This window comes from Crocodylus siamensis, chromosome 11, assembly GCF_052110815.1.
Source record: "Crocodylus siamensis isolate JL-2025a chromosome 11, ASM5211081v1, whole genome shotgun sequence".
NCBI lineage: Eukaryota > Metazoa > Chordata > Crocodylia > Crocodylidae > Crocodylus > Crocodylus siamensis.
The window spans coordinates 25275107-25287348 of record NC_143405.1 but is presented as its reverse complement, the minus strand read 5'-3'; positions in this window follow the sequence as shown (position 1 = coordinate 25287348).

Genomic DNA, 12242 nt, shown 5'->3' with positions numbered 1-12242 from the left:
AGGACCCTTTACACACAAGTGAGAGGTGCTGATCCCCCAGCTTTGAACCAGGACACATAGCCAAGACACTTCAATACCCTCCCATCAGACCTTCACTAACACCCAGCAGTACCTGGTTGCCAGGGGATCTGATCCTGGTTTAGGGGACCTGATTTTAAAATAGCCTTTCCCCCTTGTGGGATTGCTACAAGGCAGACCCAGGGGATTTATTCCCATAACCTGGATTTCAAATCTAACCTTCACTGAGAACTTACAGCCAGGCTTTGGGGGTCACTGCCCCAGTGCTATGCAGAGTCTTGCCCCTCTATAACACATGTGCACTCTTGATGCTAACTCCTCACCACAGCTGCTTTGTCTGAGAATTTCCTTGGGTCTCTCTCCACTCTTGCTGAGGTTTGCAGTGCCTGGTTGGCAGAATACCCAGTGCAAGGATCCAGGCACTAGCCCACACTGCTGCAGATGTCGCAACAAGGGAATCTCTGCTGTGCTGGTATGCACTCTATTGAGGTCTCAGAGGGAATGTCCAGTTGGCTGTGCTCCACTACCACTAAGTAAATTAGGCCCAGTATCTGGGTCTGGAAACAGTAGAGAATAGCACACTCCAATCAACCTGTTCCCTGTACAGCAATTAATTGTACTCCCAAGCCCCATCAGCTCTGACCCCACAACTGTTCTGCTTCCACACCGGCTCCCCCAGCTTCACCTCTGCCTACCCCCACCCCTACCCCAGGGGCCTCTTGGAGGCTGGAGCCTGCAGAGAAGTCTCCTGCCCACTTTCCAGGCTGGGGCAGCTCCAAGGTGTTTCACTACCCTGCTCCCAGGTGCTTTTTGTGGGAAGCATCTATCCCCTTGTACCCAGGGGGAGGGAAGAGTGAAGGGGCTATTCCTGCCCCACCCCCCTTCTCAGCAACTGCTCCGGCTTTCACAAGATGTGGAAGGGGAAAGCTCTGCTTCCTTCCGAAACAGCTCTGACTGGCTGCTTTACCCCATGGGTGAGGGCACTGGACAATGCAGCCAATCAGAAGGCTTCAACCTCCAGCCCTCTTTGTCTTTTCTTCCAGTGCTCACACATGCATCACAGCTGATGCAGTGATAAACTGCCCCCTTCTCTACTTCACATGTGGCCACACAGGCCACCTTACAGAGCATTCATCCAACCCATACTTACTTACTTTGTTTGTGAGAATATTGTGGGAGACCATATAAAAAGCGGTATGTAGTTCCCTGGATCCTCCTCCTTCCATTTCTTAAGGATGGACACTTCATCCTTTTCCAATCATCTGGGACCTCTCCCAATCTCCATGAGTTTTCAGAGATGATGGCCAGTGGCTCTGCAATTGCATAAGCCTGTATATGAGGGCATACAGATATATGTTTTTGCATACACAGTGGGGTGTATTTCAGGATGTATACAGGGTAAGTGGCTGTGGCCAAAGCTCTGGCTGTGGGGTCAGATGCTGTAGGGAGACTAGGCAGACAGAAGGGCAAGACTGATCAGGATCTCTGTGTACTGCTGTTCGAGGCTCCATTGCATGGCATATAGTCCAGGGGATCCCCCTCCACTCCAGCCATATCCTGATGGGGAAAGAGCTTCTCTGGTGGGGCAGAGCAGGAAACTGCAGTCCCAAGGACCAGACTGCCTATACCCTGGTAACCTGAGACTACTCCTCTGAGGGCTGGACTGGGAGCAGCCAGGGAGGTCAAAGCCATTCTGGGGCCCAGACGCCTCGATCCTACTACCTAGCTCAATTACAGTTGCTCTTTCTGGAACTTCCCCCAGATGCACCAGCCCTCAGAGAGTGCCAGGAGTATGTATCACTGCTCTGAGTTTGGTGGGTTCACAGGGAAGCATATACTGCATGTGCAGGAGAGGTATTCACTTCCCCCTATCCTGCCTGCCCTGTTGGGGCGTGCTGGGGGATGGGGTATTGCTCTCTTTTCTGCATGGGAAGATCCCTATGTAGCACATGCCCTTGGTGCACGTGTGCAACTGGGCTGGAAGCAATCCTTCTGAAATAAGGGTTAATCCAGGGGGTTCTGTAAGCCAAGGCCTCTGGTATTCTGCAGAAAAATAAACTGTGGTTTGTCTGGGGCCCAGCCACCCCATGTGGCTGAGAAACCACAAGCAAATAATGAAAACTCCTGCAGCTTACTCATGCACCTCACCAAGTGCCACCTGGCCCCCTGGACCCCATGGGGCTGTGGTGCCCGGCCTCATTCCCAGCCTCTGCTGCCTGCCAAGCTCTGAGCGTCTACTGGCCAAGCATCCTGCCTGGGCACACGCACCTGCCCACCTGTCCCTTCAGCCATTGCAGTGCACCCTGCACCATGAGGGGAGTAATTCAGTGATGTTCTTCCAAGCCTGCCTTGCACCAACCATGGTGCAAGCTCAACACTACTAGTCCTGCAAACACTGGCCTAAGTTCATTCCTTAAAGATCCCCTTTGCCTCCTAGGGAGAAACTTGTGAGCCCCAAGTTCATGCCCCTGGTTAACATCATTGCCCATCATTTCTGCCATCTAAGGTGCTGGATCCAACCCAGTCCTAAGTGCACTCTTGGTGCTGCTGAGGGATGGACTGAATCTGCATGTAACACAACAGCATTTTCCTCAAGTCCCAGCTGATTACCATATCCTTGAGGAATAAACAGGCATGGCAGAGGCATGATGGATCACCGTAAATATGGTTCCAATGATCGATTGGCATTCAGTTCATGTACTGGGCTCAGTCCAAACTGATCATATGTCAGACATCTACATAGCCACCAGCTCCCCCAGGGAAAGGCTCCACAAACATTTTGCTTAGGGGCTGCTCAATTGTTGTAAATTCCCTTGCCTGCATCAAGCTTTATCTTTAGCTGCTTTGCTGTTTTTAGGCTGGTGATCTCAGCAAAGCTGCCTTGCAACCCCATGGCTCCTCTAGTGGGCATGGTTGTACATCTGGGGAAACAGTTATAGACAACAGAAGTGATACAAGATCCCATTCTAAATCATTGGCTGAGGTGGGAAATCGAACCCAGGAGTTCTGCAGCCCAGGAGGTAAAATACTGGCTGAGAAGACACAGAGTCATCACTGTGAAATTCTCCTCCCCAGGACATCCCACCTTAGTTTCCCTACCTGCAAGGCAGGGATAGAGAGCTATACCTTGTGAGGAATTTGGATGGACTTCATGAGCTGCCCAGAGTGACAGGACAAGACACTATAATGAGCTAGAATGAATTACTGCTTGTTAAAGCACTTTGAATTCCCAGGAGATAGGTGCTGTGCAGTAGGATGATCATATTATCCTCATAGAAAGTGACAGGGAGGTTTCAGCTGACACTGCATGACTCCAGGTGGGGGATAGGAAACTGATATGCCCTCATGAACCAAAGATCTGGTTTCCATGTGACAATCCCTTAGTACTAAAAGGCCATCATGGCTGTGGCAGATGCAGAAGAGGCTGCTTTTCCACAGCAGAGGGCAGGGCCCTCAGATTCACTCAGCTCTTTGATTCTTGAGGCTTGAGCACTTTGCGTGAGCAGAGCTGCTTGTGCACATGTGCTGTGCATGGCTGGGAAAGCAGCCGGGATTAATCAGCTTGGAGACAATGGGCCAGTCCTTGTTAATAAGTACCAGGAGGGCAGGCTCAGCAGCCAAGCTGGGGAGAGCCTGTTATCCTGAATTCCATGGCCCAGACCCATGCAGAGAGGGCCTGAGTCTGCCAGAGGGGCTATCTTTCACACCCTAAAAAGGGGGGTTAGATTTTGCCTGCAAGGAACTCTTCAGGAAGTATGGGCTGGATGAATGGACTGTAAGGTGGATAGAAAACTGGCTAGAGCATTGGGCTCAGAGCATAATAATCAATGGCTTGATGTCTAGTTGGCAGCCGGTATCAAGTGGAGTGCCCCAGGGATTGGTCCTGGGGCTGGTTTTGTTCAGTGTCTTCATCAATGACCGGGAAGATGGGATGGAGTGCACCCTCAGCAAGTTTGCAGATGACACCAAGCTGGGGGAGTAGTAGATCTGCTGGAGGGTAGGCTTAGGATTCAGAGTGACCTAGACAAATTGGAGGATTGTGCCAAAAAGGTTCTCATGAGGTTCAACAAGGGCAAGTGCAAAGTCCTGCACTTAGGACGGAACAATCCCATGTACCAGTACAGGCTGGGGGCTGACTGGCTGGGCTGCAGCTCTGCAGAAAAGCACCTGGGGGTTATAGTGGACAATAAGCTGAGTATGAGTCAACAGTATGCCTTTGTTGCCAAGAAAGCTAACAGCATGCTGGGCTGTGTTGGTAGGTGTGCTGCCAGCAGGTCAAGGGAAGTGATTATTCCCCTCTATTCAGCACTGGTGAGACCACATCTGGAGTACTGCGTCCAGTTTTGGGTCCCCCACTACAGAAAGGACGTGAACAAATTGGAGAGAGTGCAGCAGAGGGCAACAAAAATGGTGAAGGGGCTGTGGCATATGAATTATGAGAAGAGGCTGAGGGAACCGGGCTTATTTAGTCTGGAGAAGAGAAGACTGAGAGGGGGTTTAATAGCAGTCTTCAACTGCCTGATGGGTGGTTCGAAACAGGTGGAGTTAGACCGGGGCAGGCAAAATGTGGCCCGTGGGCCAGATGTGGCCTGCCAGGTCATTCTATCTGGCCCACGGGCCCCCTAAAATATTTAGAAAATTAATATTTATCTGCCCCTGGCTGCCTGTCATGTGGCCCTCGATGGCTTGCCAAAACTCAGTAAGCGGCCCTCCACCCAAAATAATTGCCCTCCCCTGAGTTAGACTGTTGTCAGTGCTGGCAGATGACAGAACAAGGAGCAACAGTCTCAAGTTGCAGCAAGGGAAGTATTTTCTCACAAGGAGGGTAGTAAAGCAATGGAACAGGTTACCCAGACAGGTGGTAGAATCTCCATCCTTGGAGGTTTTTAAGATCAGGCGAGGCAAAGCTTTGGCTGGGATGATCTAGATGGGGACAGTCCTGCTTTGAGCAAGGGGTTGGGCAAGAGCTGAGCTCCCCTCCAACCCTGTGATTTCTGTGATTCAGGGCATTCCATGTTTGGCCAGAGGAGGGAAGCATTGGCACACAGGCCAAGTCAGGGACTAGCTGGGATCTGGCAGGACTTACCACAATGCCTTGGTGTGTGCCATGTCATCCCCTGCTGGCTGACTCACAAAGAGGATAGCATCTGACTAAGTAGGGTTGCCAGTTAGTTTCTAAGGTGTCACCTGACTCTTCCTTCCACAAAGAGGGTAAGGGACCTTTTTACTGCTGCCAGTGGAAGGAGATCTCCTTTAGGCGGGTTGGGAGAAGCCTGGGGTTTTTACATTGGCAATATGTAGGGGGTGCATATGAGTGCATGTGCACCCCCCTAAGCATGGCAATGCACCCCCTGCAAAAAAGTGCTGTTGACGCTGTTCACAGCGCCTGCAGGTGGTCACCGCTTGCCACCTCCCCCCTTGCCATCAACACCTCCGGCGGTGTCTGTGGGTGGTCGACGATCGCTGCTGGCCACTGCCATCACTTCCAGCAGTCTCTGCAGGTAGCTGCCAACCACTGTACTCGCCACCCCCCCTCCCACCGACAGCGCTGCAGCTGCCTGTGGCAGCTCCCCACTTGCCTCCACCATGCTCCTGCCACTGCCAGCATCGCCACTGCCTGTGGGAGCTCACTGAACCCACCAGCCTCCAGGGGCACAGTGTTCATGTGTTTTGACTCCAGACTACCTACTGCAAGTCTCAGCTTGATGGTGAAGTGTGTCTGTGTGACCCAGTATATGCATTTTGGATGCATTTGCACAGCAAGTAATGCAGCCTTCAGTCAAGTACGATGTCCAGATACAGAAGTAGGGCCTGGGCAATATTCAGAAGGAATGGGCACTGTTAGTGGGGAACACTGGACAGGACTTGTCCATTCCTGATCAAACTGTTTCCTAAATCCCAGCAGGCTCCTGGACAGGTAGTCTCTGCTGAGAAAGGCCCAGAGGTGAGAGACACCAGGCAAGCAGGAGGCATGGTCATGACAGCCTTGGATAGCAAGGTAAGGAACTTGGCCCACAGCGGCAGGAGATGTCTGAATGGAGCCTGACTGCCCTGGAACGCCTGAGTCTCATGAATTTTGCAGGCAGGGGCAGTGGTCATGCAGTTGTCAGCTAGCCAGGCATCACCCTGGAATGGAGCAGAGTGGGTGGCATTGCCAGGCTGGAGTAGTGCTGGAATTCTGTGCCCTGCCCAGAACTCAGGAGCTTCCCTGTGCCCTCCCTGGTTCAGGCCAGAGCAGCCAAGCAAACTGAGGGCTTTCAGAGGCTGTGGGTCTCCTGGAGAACCTTTCTGGACCACAGGAGCTTGGGATGGAGCAAGGGTCACTGGAGGTCTAATGGGTAGGACAAAGTCAACAAGATGCTTAAGGACATGTTAAACAATTGGAGGAAGCAGGGCTGGAAGGGATCCCCAGGTGCTCATCCCAGAAGCATAGCAGGTTAGCTGTATGCCCTGGGCAGCCATAAAGCACAGGGCAACGTTGGCTACTACTATGCTGATTGTGGCAGCGGCAACTACCTTTGTGCCTCCCACAAAGACAGTGCATAGGGCTGCTGCTCTGGTTGACCCACCTCAATTTGCTACTGACTCTTCCAGTCCAACCTCTTACCCTGAGCAGGATCAAGGTCACCTAAGACTGTTCCTGAAAGATGTGTGTGACCTGTTCTTAACACTCTCTGGTGTCAAGCACTCCACCACCCCCTTTGCTGGCATAGTCCATAGTCCAGCTCCACTGCGTTATCTTACCTGAAGCAGATACTCCACTCTTCATGAGGGGCCAATGCCCTGGGCCTTTCAGCATGGGAACTAGCTGCCATGAGTTCCCAGCAGTTGGTCCAAATTCTACTGCAGGACCCCAGTGAGAATCCAGGCAGCATGGGGCCCAGAGACAATGACATATGGTAGCAATAAGGAAAGAAGTCCAAGTCCCTTCACTGTAGAGATCTGATCATGCAAACTAGGAAGACACTACTCATCTACTTTTGGGACAGAGAGGGAGCCCCACCATCAAAACCTGTTCTTTATGACGGCTTTTTTTCCCCAGAGAATGGCTCCTAAGGTCTGTTGTAAGTAGCCTCCTTCCTCCTAGGGCACTCAGACTGCCACTGAGCCACAGTAGGACCAAGCCAGGGGAAGGCCTGGTGAGAATCTGCTAGAGATGAGAGCCTGCAGGGGCTGCAGTCCTGGAGGGACTGGGGTGGCAAAGGCAGGGTAAGTGAGCTGGGTGGGCCTAGGTGCCTTAGCATGTACCTTTGAAAAGCCAGGGGCTGCATACAAGTGTAACCCAAGCAGTACTCCAAGAGGTACCCCCTCTCCAAATGAAGGGATCAAAGCAGGTGCACAAGCACTGTGGGAGGTGTAGGGACTCTCCTCCCGCTATAGGGCAGAGCCAGACCACCAATGGGGACTTAACCATATACCTTTTAATGAGAGAACAATACTGGGAACATAACCAGTATAGACCAGGGGGTATAGGGGACACTACAATGCCCCATATGGGCAGGATTCAACAAAGGTCAGACACTTACAATCATTGACATATTCATCCGGTTGACAAAAGACAGGGTTAACCAAAATGTAAAACAGAAACAACAGAACAAACAATACTCGTTGGTGAAATATAAAAGGCACAAAATACAAAAATGTCAAATTATAAGGACTATAGGGCCTAGGTACGTGGAGCAGGAGAAAGCACAATGGCCCCTTTCCACTGCAAGAGGAATTTCTTCCTGTTACCTCACTCACCCCAAGTCACCCAAACTTGGGCTTGAACTCTGATCTCCCATGTGATAGGCAGAAGCTTGACTGCACAGCCACCAGTGCTAGTAGTGTGCAGACTGCTGGGGGTCTTGACTTTCTTGCAGCCCTGGCCTCATGTCAAGCAGCCCGGCCCCTAATTGGAGGAGCTGGAAGCGGAGCTGGGAACCTCTCAGGTCAGTGCCCAGATCCTTGCTGGAGCAGGGGAGCCTCTCCTGCTGGCCACAGCCTCTCGTAGGGGATCCTGGAGCCCAGCGGGGAGCCTCTCCTGCTGGCCGCACACCGCGCTGCTGAGGGTCCCACTGCTGCCTGCAGGTCCCACTGCTTCAGGCTCTTCTGGGGCAACTGTTCCCACCCCACTTGCTCAGCTCTTTGAATCTCCTTCCTTGTGGTCCTTCGCTGGTCTCCTCTAAGTCAACTGCACTGCCCCTTTTATCCCCCTCCAGGTGACCCAAGGGGCCAATCGGGACATGGAGGGTGAGCCTCTGGGGCCTGATTGGTGAGGAAAGGGTCCTCCAATCATCTTTTGTCCTTTCAAAACCCCTGGGCTAAGTCACTGCCACCCAGACTGTCACACAAGGAAGATCCTAGGCAGATTGGTTAAGGGGCTGCTCAAAGCTGGAGTCCAAGGACAGAACAGACTTTTCTATCCCCTCTGGCCTGTTCCAGGTCTACACAGAGGGGAGGGGAGTGTGCTGTGCTGCCTTCCAGAGAGGAGCATGTTTCATCCAGGTCAAAGGTGGAGAGTTGCTGTAGTAGAGCTTGCACCCTCCACCCCTCAGTTTTAAGCACAGCGTCCTCTAGTGCAGCATTTCTCAACCGGTGGGCCATGACCCAAAAGTGGATTGCAAGAATATTTGAAAGGGTCGCAAGCAGATCCCCAGAAAACCCTGTGAAAGCACAGGTTTCCCTTTGCAGGCTGGCCGGTGTAGGCAAGTAAGTGAATGGGGAGCGGGGGATGGAAGTCCAATGGACTTTCCAGAGGGCTGGGGGGTAGACGACTGCAGATCAGGAGTGAGGGGTACCAGCATGGCTCAGGGGGGCAGGGGCTGTGGATTGGGGGTGAGGGGCACAAGCAGGACCCAGGGGGTGCAGGGGGCTGTGGGTTGAGCACTGGCAGGGTGAGGGGGATATGGGTCAGGATAAGCCATAGATCTTGGCAAATGGGTCCTGGTATGAAAAAGGTTGAGAACCAGTACTTTAGTATCTTACAGTCCTGCAAGGCTGGTCAGGGGAGAGAGAGCTCCCCTACTGATGCTTCTACCCCACTCTTCAGCACCCAGATGTAACTTGGGCTCCTCAGTTCTTTGCTTTCCATCAAGCCCAGGAAGCTTTGCCTTTGTTTCATCCTGACTGCCTGATATGGTTGGGATGGTACTCTTCCTTTGATGCTCTAGGGAACCCTCCAGGGAAGATCCAGAGGTATTTGGTGTTCAGTGTCCATGACAGAGACATTGCAATAGGTGGGTGAGGCAGGAAGTCCAGCCCAGCTCCCCCCACCCCATCTAGCACCAGAGCCTGACAAGTGAACCAGCTCCAAGAGGCCTTCCTGAACCGTGATGCCCCAGGTTGAACCTCATCAGTGCTAATAGGCTCTCTGTATGGAAATATGTGAGAGTGATGCCCCTGTGAGTAGTATGTTGGTGCTTGACCAGTGGTAGCCTGTGTGCAGATGCTCCTGGAAGCCACCATGTGTGGGACAGGCTGCCAGTGGAAACTCCAATTATTCTCATGGCCCTAACATGCTCACAGTGCTCCCTGTGCCCTCACCCTGCCCTCTCCCTCCCCTCCCCATGATACCTCCCTGGGCTTTGTTCTTGCCTTGTTGCCTGTTGACACAGATTTGCTCCCCTTGGCTGCTTTCAGCCCCTAGCAAGATGTTTGCTGCTTCTTCTCTTTGAAACCCATTCAGCAGTGAAAAGAGGAGAGGGGAGAGGGGGGAGGGGGAGAGAGGAAGCAAGGAGCAGTGTTTAGCCATCCAATGTTTTGGGCAAATGCTGCTTACAAAGGAGAATTAGGGAGGGATGCATACTTTCATCAGGGCTCTGTCCTGCATGGTTGCCTAGCTTGGGGATGGTTCCCCTGGGGTCCCAGACCAGTCTTCCCTGATCCCATTAGCTATTCTGCAAACTTCCAAGGCCTGTCCTGCAGAGGAGAGAGGTCTGCAGGGCAGAGAGGATGGCGTAGCAGCCTGTTCCATCCATCCCAGCTGCTTTTCCTGTTTGCTTCAGCTGGGAATTACTAGTGCAGCTCAAAAGCAGATAAGAAAAGAGTTAATAGGGCTTTCTCCATTAGAAGTATGATCTCAGTTTGGTTCTGTTCTTTCAGACAGAGATATGTTTGAGGCTCCAGGTGGCTCATCATCAAAGGGCTTGACTGGGTTCTGCCAAGGTGGCAGGCTACAGCAGCAGAGCTGTCAAGAACATCAGCCATGCCCACTGCAGAAAGGACCGGAAATGAAGGTCACCAGAAATTTATTTTAAATCAGAAAACAACAGCTCCCCAGTGCAGAACCTCCATCCTCTATGTCTCTCACTGGTACTGTGACCACCCATCCCTAACTGGGATGGACAGTCCCAGAATGGGAATATCAAATCCCAGTCCCGGGTTGCATGATTCCAGAACAGCATTTATCCCTGATTTGCAGTGTTGTGCAGGGATACAGGTTTTCTATTCGTGGTGGAAAATGGAGGGTTCCCCCCTGCAGGCTGGCAGCATTCCAGCCTGCAAGGGGCTGCTTGGGGCTTGGGTGGAGAGGAACACAAGGGGTGCCACGTGCAAGTATATGTATATTCACATATGCCTGTGGCTGGGAATACATCCAGGCAGTGTGGAGAGCAGCTCCCTGAAGGTAAGTCTATGGGGGGGAGTAGATTGAGTCCCTGTGGTGGGGGAGGGAGTGGGGCTAGGGGCACTGGCGAGTCAGGGTGGTGCATTGGGTCTGGGGTCAGGGTGAGGAATGGGACAGAGCCATAGGCAGCTTGTCTTGGGGGAGAATAACTCCCCGCTGCTGCATGCACCCCCGGGAGGGGCATGGGGGGTGGGGCATGTGCTCCCCCAGATTTGTATGCAGGGCAGTGGTGGATAAAGGCTGCCCACTGCAGCCTTGGGGCTCCCCACCCTGATGCCCTGACCCCCCCAACCCTGGGAGCCTCATGCTGGTCATGCTGCCATGGTGAGGCACCCCCTGCCTGCCTGACAGTGGTGGGGGTGGTGAGAGCAGTGTGGAGTTGTACCCACTACTTCTGCTGGGTGGAGGGGAGCACACAGCCAGCATGGGGCTCCCAGGGGAAAGGCAGCAGGGCAAGGAGCCCCGAGCCTGCAGTGGGCAGCCTACATCCACCCTTGCTCCGCTCAGCTCTGCTCCAGCCGAGCTGCCAGAAGGTGGGGAAGAGGGGAGGAGGCAGGCATGTGTCCCACATTTCCATTTTGAAAGGTGGTCACCCTACTCACTGAAGGATTACCATATTTCCAGTTCCAGAAAAGATGACACCTGTCACAAGGACACCTTATTCCAAACCCACAGTCCCCTAGCCCTACCAGTGCCCCTCACTCCCAATCTGCAGCTCCCCACACCCGCATCCCTGCTGCTGCCCCTCACTCTCAACCCAGAGACCCCTGGCCCTGCCAGTGTCCCTCACTCCCAAACCAAAGTCCCTTATCCCACCCCAGGCTATGCTGGTGTCCCTCAGTCCCAACCGGCAGCCCTCCATCCCTGCTGTTGCCTTTCACTCCTGGCCCGCAGACCCCTGGCCCCCCCAGTGCCCCTTACTCCCCACCCACAGCCCCACAGCTCTGCCAATGCCCCTCACTCCTGACCCACAGCCCCCCCTGGTCCCCCCAGCCCTTCTGGAGGGGGCCTCCAGCTGTCCCCATCCCAACTGGACCAGAATATGGTGGCTGTGGAGGCAGCTCTGTCTCATGTGGGTGGTGGCAGAGTGAGTCCAGCCCTGACATAGGCTTGAGGGAGGAGGCGGGTATACCTATAGCATCCAGTACACTTGGCTGGGGCTTCTGTGCTGCACCAGGCAGCCTGGCCTTGATCCCACCCTGGGCAGCGTCTCCCAGCTGTCCCACCCTGCAAGCACAGGCATTTGGCCCCCGGTGCAACTAGACCAGCTTGCAGCTCCCCACTGCCCACGAAGGGTCCCCCTGCCACTTTGCCTGCTGGAGGGGCAGATGCCTCCCCCCTATCCCTGTGCCCTGCCACAGCCCTCGTGCCTAGCTGCCATTCCCCAGCACCGGCAGGCTCCCACTCCCCTCATATACCCATCCCCTCCACACCCCCCTACCCAGATAGTCCCCAGGCCCTGGCTTCCAACCCTGCCCCCATAGGCTTACCTGCATTCAGCTGCCAGGGCTTCTCCCACTACCCTGCAAGGCTGCATGCCAGCCACGTGTGTGTGCACACACGGATGTACACCGTGCTTGCTGCTTCCAATAGCCCTCCCCCACTCCCATCAGCGAAG